The 9,593-nt window shown below is 38.6% G+C and overlaps 1 long non-coding RNA gene across 1 annotated transcript; it reads left to right on the forward strand.

Annotated features, from left to right (window-relative positions):
• The first annotated feature begins 4,747 nt into the window (after positions 1-4,747).
• On the forward strand, positions 4,748-7,878 carry LOC133789526 (uncharacterized). Its single transcript, XR_009873596.1, has 3 exons — positions 4,748-5,237; positions 6,184-6,247; positions 7,408-7,878. It is a non-coding gene; the product is annotated as an uncharacterized LOC133789526 (long non-coding RNA).
• Positions 7,879-9,593: the final 1,715 nt, after the last annotated feature.

The following is a 9,593-nucleotide window of genomic DNA, read 5'->3' on the forward strand; positions in this document are numbered from 1 at the left end:
CCTCTCATTAAACAGCTGCCTGAATTATTTCCAATCCATCACAGCTGTGTCTCGTGTCTGGGATATCACCTCCCACCAAATCCGGGCATCATCCCGCAGAACATATGTAGCACATATCACCCTATCGTGACCCACCAGTCCCATACTATCAAGAATGGAGCTGATCATGCCTATCCATTACTCAGCTCTGAATGGATCTAGGCCTCCCTCGAAGACTGGAGAATAAAACTTCAGGAATCTTCCACAGAGAAATTCCCATCTATTCTCAACCCTAGGCTAAGCTAAAGCTGATGCCACTCCTGGCATAGCAAAGAAAGAGGTGCTCCCCAACAGACCCCGCTGTTGCTTCAAATACCTAATCTCTTCCTCATGCCTCTACAATTTTAATTGCAAATCTGTAAGCGTCTGCTGAAAATTCATGGGAGCAAATGAAGAAATGATACCTTGGCTGTAACTCCCAGCCCCTGTATAACTACCACCAGGCCTCATTATCTGCCTTGAATATAAACCTGCTGAATAAATCTGTAGTCAATAACTTGACCCATTAATCACAATAAGCATATCAAGGGCTTTTCCCCCACGGAATAAATCTTGCCACACCACAATCATTAACCCCTTGCAGTGCTAAAAACATGCCCATGGCATTCATACATAATTCATAATCCCTGCTCTTCCATTACTCATACCATGCCTCCAACTCAGCATGCAAATATCATAATTATATATTCATGGAGCAGGCAGTCATATGATCACAATCATATATATATATATATGCACGGAGCATATAATCATATAGTCAAGAGCCAAGCTCTATGAGAATCTCATGCTCCCTAATACAATGTGCAGGTAAAGCATTTACATTCCATTTAAGCAGCTATGCACATAACTACAGAAATAGTTACCATCCCATGAGTGAAGCTATCTTCAGTGATGAGTGTACATGCCCAGCTTGTCTTCAGGATCCATAAACCTTGGCTCGCTCTGATACCAAGTTGTAACGCCCCAACTCCACGGATCGTTACGGTGTGCCTTGTAAACAGTGCTAAACTCACTAATTGAGTCATTTGGCCAAAATCGTGTAACTAAGTATGATTAGCGGTTTAGGGATTAAAAAATTTGGTTAAGATGTAACATTTCATTAGAACGTTTAATATATATGCTGGGATCCCAAAATTATATTTTCAGAGTCTACTACAAGAAAATATTTACAACAGGCCGTTCTATGCGGCAAAACAGGGTTTAACCCTAGTTCCTCTTTAAACCTCGGTCGTGGCGGATGAGCAGCTGCATATGTACACATCATCACCTAAGCTCTCCAACTGAAGGATGGTCCAGCTTTCTTTTGCCTTTACCTGCACCACATAGCACCCGTCAGCCGAAGCCCAGCAAGAAAACACATGATATAATATCAACAGTGATTGCATTAATTATTCAGGACCAACAATCCAAACAAATAGGTGACTATCACAAAAGTCACAAATATGGGGACAGCACCCTCTAGCCATGTGATGATAGGATCACCAGGGCTTAACAGATATCAAAGTCACTAATACGGGAACATCACCCTTTAGCCATGTGACGCTAGGATCACCAGGGCTTAACAAATAAGTGAGCATCTCACTAGCTTTAACAGGATAGGTGCATGGTGATTAGTCACTAACATAACCTTCCTCCTGACTCTAGAGTCATAACTGTGGAACAACGTTCCCTAGCCATGTGACAAACAGTCACCGGGGCCATATGCCCTGGCTCTGAATAACTAGTCTCAGACCAGCCAAGCTCTTATAAGTTCATCGACCTTAGGGTTGGTCCAGCGTTAATACCCCATATGAGTCATTCTTGCTGATATCGATTAGATCTAATCTTCATTTGGCTCGGCGTTCATGACGCTATGCCATCTCTGACTCTTAAGTCAGTAAAACACGACCAGTGTTCAACTCATTGTGAACTTGACTAATAAATCACAGCTTCACAGATGGATCTAACACCATTGCCGAATCTGACTAATAAGTCAGTACCATACACAAGTAAGCCATGCCACCAAACATATATCACATATCCAATATCCATAAACAAGGTATTCATCATGCTTACTTAACAAGTACTAGTACAATTAGGACCATGCACAAACACAGAGGCCCAAGCTCTGAACGATATCATACTCAGTATACAAAGCACGTCCTAATCACATGTTTCTCGTGCATCACATGCATTATAATTAACAATCCAACATGCACCAATAATATCCATGCATTTCACGTTCAATAATCAACCAACATGCATCAAGAATAGCCATGCATGTCACATATACACAGGGTGCAGTTTTCTTACCTCAGATTCGAGCAAGAATGATTAAAAGAACGACCCTTGAGAACGATCAACTTTTGGTCCTTTAGCGGTCACCTAGTCATAACCAAATATAGGATACCATTAATAAAAATGATCAACATAGGTTCCCAAACCAATATCTAGCCTCCGGGACATCAATCCAAACTAAACCAAGTAGTAGGATCAACCCCGAGGCCTAAGGCTAGCATCCCCAAGTCAAAAACCCATTTCTGGCAAAAAATGCCTTTATGGGCCGCGACCCTCCCTAGCCATGCCGCGGCTCACCCTCAGACAGAGGAAAAACCTCCCCAGAAATATACACAGGCCGCGGCTCACCATAGCCATGTCGCGGCCCTTTACACACACCAGCAATCCACCAGCTTTCTTCCCCTGCGTTTTTCCTTGAAACCAATCCCTCAAACCAGTCCCAAACATCATTCAAACACTCAATCCAACCCCCAAACATCATCTATATCAAACCCTCATCAAAACCCAAGTTGAACATCAATCAAAACTTCCATTAATCCCCACTTTTCACAAAGAATTCACAAGCTGAAAACTAAAGCCCAAAACAGAGTACACCATAAAACTAATGGCTGGAACTTACCTCAAGCTTGCTTTAGGCGCCCCTCACTGATTGAACCAAAGTCCTAAGTCCTCAAGCCTTGCTCTCCTAGCTTGTTGCCTCGGTTTGGGTTCTCAAAATTCAAAGGAAAAATGAAGGGAAGAACATGTACGGGAGAGAAAGAAGGAAATGAGGATGATGCTCTATTTTTGTTCTGTATTTTCTACAGCCTTCCAAGTCAATATAAATCCAAACCAAATGACCTAAATGCCCCTAGGTCAATAAAAGTTTCTAAAGCCTTCCCAAGGGCAAAATTGTCCTTTCCAACCTATACCATTAATTATAATTAACACCCTCAAATTCCCGTTATTCTCAATATTCTCAAATGCAAAAAATCATATCCCATTACCCTTTAATTCTCGGTAATGTTCTAATCATCGAAAAGACCCCGAGACTCACCCTGAGCCCCGAACTTAAACCCATTATGACTAGACCGAACACTTACATTCCATGATCGTCTCATGCCGAATAGCTCGAACCAACCCACCCTATAATGTGGCTATATTAATTAATGACAAACATGCACCCAAAATACACAAGTACGCCCACAACGGCCAAATTACCAAAATACCCTTATAATCATAAGTACTCCCATATGCATGCATTTAGCATCATATAATAATATAATTCACATAAACATGCATATGATCATTAAATAGCATCATAATTCAACTATGGCCCTCCCGGCCTCCTAATCAAGGTCCTAAACTCTATTAGGAAATTCGGGGCATTACACCCGGATTGATAGAATTCAATGTCCTGGAGACTAGAATTATGACCTAAAGTTATTTAATGGGTTAGAACTTGATGGATGGATATTGTTGATGCGTTGTGACTAGGGTTCAGCGAGGCTCGGACTAGGGGGCTGTGCTCGGGACATCGGTGCTTGGAAAGCTCGGGACACAAGTAAGAAAACGGTTGTACCCGTAGAGCAGGGTGAGGCCCTATAGCTTGTGTTGCAGGGCACGGCCCTATATGATTGTGTTGTAGGGCGTAGCCCATTGAATATGTTTATACGTGTTTAATTATTTATTTAATTATGCTATGTGTGCATATATGTGAATGAACGGCAAGAGCCGGGAACAACAAGGGCCGAGAACGGCGAGGGCTGGGAACGGAGAAGGCAGAGAACAACAAGGAAGAGTACGACAAAGGGCTAGGAGCAGTGTTTAGCACGTGGAATGCGAGTTGCCAAGGCAAGACCCTATAGGATACCTGGGATATCCTCACGGTGTAGACCGCAAACCCAGGGCCTAGTAAAGTTCCTAGGACGACATGGTCGTATGTGTTTAGCCCATTGGCAGTTTAATTGTATGCAGAATGATAGATATGCATATGTTAATTGCGTGTGTGAGTTTTCTTGTTGGGATTTGGCTCACGGGTGCTCTATGGTGCATGTAAAGGCAAGGGAAATGTAATATCCAACATTTTCATTATACATTTTTTATTATAAATCAGAGTTTTAATACATAAAATGTACAAGTTTACAAATTTAAGAAATAGTAATGGAAAAATAGTGTTTAAAATATCATTTTATGTTTTTAATGAGATTAAAGAGAGAGAAACTTGAGTAGTCAAGTATAGGACCCGAATGTCATATAATTTTAATTGGGGATTTTTATAAAATTAAGAAATTTTTGCTAAAGGACTTATTTGAAAATAATTTTAATATTTTGGGTCCAAGTGTAATTTTTAAAAAAATAATAATAAATAAATAAATAAAATAAAAGGCTTCAGCCTTTCTTTTTACCCGAGCCCCTCTCTCTCTCTCCTCAGAAAACCCCTCTCTCCCTCTCTCCTCTCTCTCTCTCTCTCTCTCTCTCTCTCTCTCTCTCTCTCTCTCTCTCTCTCTCTCTCTCTCCTCTGCGTATTACTGTTGCCGACGACGCAGGAGTACTTTCCGGCCACCATTTTTAGCCACGCGCCGGACCGTTGGATTCAGAGGCCTCCGAACTATCGACCCACGCGGGAATCTAGAGCTCACTCGCCGATTAAACGCCTCAACCACTCGATTTAAGTTCGGCCACCCCGCGACTTCAAAGTTGCGATTCGGCCACCTCGGGCATCCGTTTGCCGATCCGTCACCACCATCGTGTTCCTCGTGTTGTGGGCTTCAAAACCCAATAACTTGTTCCTACATCTACCATAGTTGGGTGGTGGGCCCACCACGAGCCACCGCGATCCACCGTAGACTGACGGTCGAAACTTAGTGTTCGAGGTTCCGAAGTACGTTTTGAGTCTCAGAAAATCATCGTTTGACTTGTTGTGGAACCCGATCATTTTGGTATAATTTCTTTAACCTATATATTGTGATTTAATTGTGATTGATTAGAGTAATTGTTATTATGTGTATTTATAGTATATAATTATATATTATTGATATATGGAATATTTTCTGTAATTTACTGGCTGTCTGGGATTATATATATTTTTTATACAGGTTTTGATTTTGGAATTGTCCACTTTATAGCCGTTGTGCTGTCCAATTTTCTAGAAAATATTAGATATTAAATAAAGTATAAAAATACATATTTAATTGATTTTATATTAATATGGAAATTATTATGATTAAGTAATTTTAATTATTATTGTTATTATTTTGTTAAGTAAATCAAGAATACAGATTCATATATATATATATATATATGAAAAGTATGATTTATAGTAAACCTATTATCTAACCATTATTATTGTATATTAATATTTTATTAATATTTGAATATTAAAATAATATCAAATATTAGTTTCTTACAGTTATTGATATTTGTAAGACCAGTGAATTTTGGAGAAAGTATATTTATTATATCACTGGAATTGATATTATGACTAATTAATAATAATATAAATATTTATATTTATATTATTATCATTATATTGATTATTACAACTTTATGTTAAAAATATGATTTCTTTTATAAAATGACTATTTGAATATATACATCCATATACGTATTGCTATTGAAGTATTTTGTTATTAATATCGAAATAAGTTTAATTATAGACGATAATTATTATTTTTGTTGGGATTATTATTATTATTATTATTATCATAAGAGTACATTATCTTATGAGCAAGGTTTAAATCATGGTTTTATATGAAGAGTTATTTGCATTACGTTGATAATAATTATTGTTATCATTTATATAGTTTCTGGTATTATTAATATACACTATCAATAGTGTATATTTATGATTTTGATAGAATTTAATAAATGATGTGCCTTGAATAGGATTTGCATGGATTTGATTGATTGACTCTTGGTGAGGAATTTTAAAATAAGCTAAGGACCTAAGGTAAGTAAATCTCACCTTTTGTGCTTAAGTGTAAGATGCATGACTACATTGATTGTGTACATCTGATGAGTTAAGTATGGTATGATGATGATGCATATGATAAGTATGTGAAGAATGGTTATATGAACACCATAAGGGTGTTGTGTGATATGTAATTGATGAATTCTGTGATATGTGAAAGATGTCTTACTTGGTTAAGAATGATATGAATTATGTGCAAGTATGTGTTCTTATGTTGATGGATATGTGGATTACTCTATGTTCATGATTTGTTATATGTTATGATATATGAAGCGTTTAAGTTTTTAGGCTGGAAACCTTAGACCTGAGCCATAGCTCTACGTTAAGGTATAACAACGCCACCAACCCAAAGCTTCATGTATTATGACTAAAGATGTTTTGAGTTATATGAGATGTGATACAATGCCTTGATTGAATACCATCAACATCAGTCATGAACACGAACATTGGCATTTCAGCATCAGCATGTATGCATGGCATGTACAGTTATGTGATACATTATTATGTGATATAAGACCATGCATATGAATATGAGAAAAGTTATGAAATGTCTTGAAAAGTCTTATGTAAAGTTAAACATTTTAATGACACAAGGCTTAAGCAAAGTGATAATAAGATGTTTAAAAAGGGTGCCACTGTTTTGATGAAGCAATCAAGTAAGTTCAGTAAAGAAGACGGAAGTCTATAAGACTTATAGTGGCTGCCCACTAGTGTGGGCTAGGTCAGAGTTGACCATTCAGATATGTTTGCCATGTTTCCGTCTTTCTCCTCCATATGTGTAATAAGTATGGCAGCTATGGCAACGATGAAATGAGTGCTATGATGAGCCTAGCTGAGATGATGGCTAGCCGGAGGAGAACCCATGGGATTCTATATGATATGTGTAACAAGCCCTGCAGGCATTGGCTGAATCAAACAGTGTGCACAAGTGATATTGGGCCCATAAAAATGTGAAACTAAAAGAAAGAGCATAAAAGTAAAGTTTGAAAGTGCATGAGCAATAAATGAAATGCATAAGTATTTAAGTCAGCATATTAGTATATGTGCACTACAAACTCACGACATTCATGTGTATGTGTATGCATGAGATTTGCTTACTGAGCGTTAGCTCATTATGTTATTTTCCAACATTTTTCCAGGTGTGGCTTTAGCTGTTGAGCAACTTGTGGAGCACGGACTCAGTAGCAATGCAATAATGGTTTAGAGTTTTCATATGGCTGCCTTAAATTTAAAGTATTCATACGTGTAATAATTTCTTCTAATAAGTTTATATAAAAGTTTAAATTTTTCTGTATTTCTTCGTATCATTTTATTTAATTCTTTTGGTCAAGTGCCTTACATACTCGTAAACCCTAGAATTACGAGTATGTGGCAGACGTACCCTACCTTAGGGACGTTACAGGAAAAGTCGACCAACCATGAGTACGGAGAGCGTGAGGCGACTCGTACATGTTTGGCCTGCCTGGCTGCCATGGCCAGGGGTATTTTTGGGAGATGCTTGTTTTAAACCTAGTTTTGTCGTTTAGTCGACTTTAATCATATTTTTGAGTTGTATATATTTCTATACAATATTTTGGGATCCCAAATGTTAAACACTTTATAATTTTCAATGATTGGATATATTTTTAAATTATGTGACTTTGTTTATGGTTTAGCTACACTTTTGTCTTGAAACCTCAATTAGCGAGTTAATTGCACGTTTTAAACTCACTTAGTAATGGCTCTAAGGAAGTAGGGCGTTACAGATGGACAATCTGAGAGGACGATTCAGATACTGGAAGATATGCGCTATCCATTGGGATGAGACGGGTGAGAGGAGATACCTGGGTCCTAAGATGGTTCAGAGGACCAATAAAGCGATTGAAAAGATTAGAGCTCGAATGCTCGCCTCCCAGAGTCGCCAGAAGAGTTACTCAAACTTAAAACGCAGAAGCGTAGAGTTTCAAGTCGGTGACCATGTGTTCCTTAGGGTTTCACCTTTGAGAGGAGTGAAACGATTTGGTGTTTGGGGCAAGCTGAGCCCTAGGTTTGTTGGCCCCTTTGAGATTTTGGAACGGGTTGGAGAGGTAGCTTACAGATTGGCGATGCCTCCAACTTTATCAGTGGTTCATGATGTGTTTCACGTATCCATGCTCCGGAAGTATGTATCAGATTCGACGCATGTACTGAATTATGAGAATTTGGAGTTGGATCAGGATCTGCCATATGAGGAGAAGCCAGTTCAGATTCTCGACCGGAAGAATAAAGTCTTGCGGGCAAGACCATCGCCTTGGTGAAAGTGTTGTGGAGGAGCAACAATATTTAGGAGGTGATGTGGGAACTTGAATCAAATATGCGGGAGCGGTATCCCAAGATGTTCAGGTAATTTTGAGGATGAAATTTCTGTAAGGAGGGGATAGTTGTAGCGTCCCAAATTTGCTAATAAGGGTTAGGGCCTTGATTAGCCTGGAGGGAAATAAGTGGTTATTATGTTAATGTGTGAATTTGATGAGTGTATGATTAGAAATGCATGTTTAGGTGAATTAAATATGCATGTGGGCCCCATTTGGTTATTGGGGGCATGTTTGTAATTTTAGCCCGTTGAGGGCATAAATGTGATTATTATGATATATTTGTGATATATCTGTGTTGCATGATCCAAGACAATCCTATGGAGCAGATTAGCTGGAAAGTCACAACGGGGTCGAATACCCGACTCGGGGAGTATTTAGGGTATTAGATGTTTTATGGGGTTAACGGGTTATGAAAATAAATATTTGGAGATATATTTGAAGTTAGCACTTTAGGAGGGAATATTGGGGAAATTTACTATTTTTCCCTCGGGGACGTTTTTGGTACCCTAAGCCTTTGAGGTAACCTTAAAGACTTAAGTTAAGTAAAACAAAACCAAGGGAAGCACTCAGAAACTAAGGAACCGACCCAAACCTTTTCTCTCTCTCTTTTCTTTAAGCCATACCAAGGGGAACTTTGAAGATCAAGCTAGGAATTGGAGCTCTAAACTTGGGGAGTAGCTCAGTTTCAATTTGTGGATTCAAGCAGAGGCTAAGGTAAGCTTTAAAATTGTGATTTTAGCTATTTAATTCTGTGGTTAATGGCTGGTTTTCTAGTTTTCTTGAGGCTTTGAAGTTGGAGATTGGAATTGGGGTATGATGAGGTTTAGAGCTAGATTTTGTTAGGGTTTGTGGCTAGGACTATAATAGAACTTTTGTGATGAATGAATTTGATTGTTGGGTTGATTTTGGGGTAAATTGGCTTGGTTTTGGTGGTAAAAATGGAGGATTTTTCTGGGTTCAAAGGGTCGGGCTGCGACATTGTTCTTGCTGAG

This window comes from Humulus lupulus, chromosome 7 (genome assembly GCF_963169125.1).
Source record: "Humulus lupulus chromosome 7, drHumLupu1.1, whole genome shotgun sequence".
NCBI classification, from domain to species: domain Eukaryota; kingdom Viridiplantae; phylum Streptophyta; class Magnoliopsida; order Rosales; family Cannabaceae; genus Humulus; species Humulus lupulus.